The sequence below is a fragment of the Schistocerca americana genome, chromosome 2 (assembly GCF_021461395.2).
Source record: "Schistocerca americana isolate TAMUIC-IGC-003095 chromosome 2, iqSchAmer2.1, whole genome shotgun sequence".
NCBI lineage: Eukaryota > Metazoa > Arthropoda > Insecta > Orthoptera > Acrididae > Schistocerca > Schistocerca americana.
The window spans coordinates 707,904,772-707,906,387 of NC_060120.1; the positions used below are offsets into that span (position 1 = coordinate 707,904,772).

At 44.9% G+C, this 1,616-nt stretch overlaps 1 non-coding gene across 1 annotated transcript; it reads left to right on the forward strand.

Annotated features, from left to right (window-relative positions):
• The first annotated feature begins 908 nt into the window (after positions 1 to 908).
• Trnas-uga lies at positions 909 to 983 on the forward strand. Its single transcript has one exon. It is a non-coding gene; the product is annotated as a tRNA-Ser (tRNA).
• Positions 984 to 1,616: the final 633 nt, after the last annotated feature.

The following is a 1,616-nucleotide window of genomic DNA, read 5'->3' on the forward strand; positions in this document are numbered from 1 at the left end:
CTAAGGTCATCAGTCCCTTAGACTTAGAACTATTTAAACCTAACTAACCTAAGGACATCACACACATCCATGCCCGAGGCAGGATTCGAACCTGCGACCGCAGCAGCAGCGCGGTTCCGGACTGAAGCGCCTAGAAGCGCTCGGCCACAGCCGGCCGGCTTACAAATTACCTGGAGAAGACAATGAGGATATGGTTAACCGAAGAAGCACACCGCAATTACATTTAGTAACGGGTTCTCTGAATGAATACAGTGAAATAGGGGATCGGAACAATTACGCACGCACCACTCAATAACAAGAACCACGCAATCAAACTCGCGGCGAACAGCAAACGAGGGAAATGAACTGACAGGAAACGCAACTGTTTTCGCAAGTGGATGACCAGATAGCCTTTCATTTGATGACGACTTGAAGGATAGCAGATATGTATATGACGGTAGTATCTGTTCCCGAAAGAACAGTTACCGTGGATGACCATGCAGCTTTGCTAGAAATGAAATGATAATTAAATGGACGCACACGCTATGCCCGAACTCGTACGGGAATTGGTAGATTAATTTGCCACGAGCCCGCATCTCGTGGTCGTGCGGTAGCGTTCTCGCTTCCCACGCCCGGGTTCCCGGGTTCGATTCCCGGCGGGGTCAGGGATTTTCTCTGCCTCGTGATGGCTGGGTGTTGTGTGCTGTCCTTAGGTTAGTTAGGTTTAAGTAGTTCTAAGTTCTAGGGGACTGATGACCATAGATGTTAAGTCCCATAGTGCTCAGAGCCATTTGAACCATTTAATTTGCCACGAGTAATGAGTATGATGGGCAAACATCTATTAGGCGCACTACGAATGTAGTGGTTTGGACATGTTGGGAATGTGGATCTCACGGGGAGCGTGCAAGGGATAAGTCCCTATCGTCTGTGCCCGCGGTGGCTCAGATGGATAGAGCGTCTGCCATGAAAGCAGGAGGTCCCGGGTTCGAGTCCCGGTCGGGGCACACATTTTCGACATGTCCCCAATGAAGTACATCAACGGCTGTTTGCAGCTAGGGTGTCCATTTAATTATCATTTCATTGATAGCAGATATATTTCTGAAGGCAATAATGATTTCTTCATTTGTTTGGCTGTCATTCGCAATGACATCGAACTGGTTTTCGCTTATGCATTAAATTATTTTCGTAACAACACATACTATTCACCACTAATCTGAAATTGATGAAAAGTAAGCTCACCACATCCTTGGTGAGCCTACCAATGACAACTTGCTGTTGTGGTATACTATACGCCCTCTCAAGTAAAGCTCGAGGAGACACAAGACCTTAAACTTCTATTACTATGTTCTCTACTCTCAAGTGTTTGTCAGTCAACCACATGCATCGTGTTGGCACTCAAAAGCAGAATTATCATTGCGCTGACCATAACAACTGGCTACAATGTTTCAGATTATTTTGCGCTGATTTCACGATACATCTGTAGAAAGTGTCATTAAAACATCAGGCAAATGCGATTAATTTTTTTAAAAAAGGCCGACTAATAGCTTTCGTACAAATACTGGACAACTACATTTTCTCTCGATATAACAAACGATTGCTTCGCCCTTGCAGACATTATGTTGAATTTATCTTTTTCT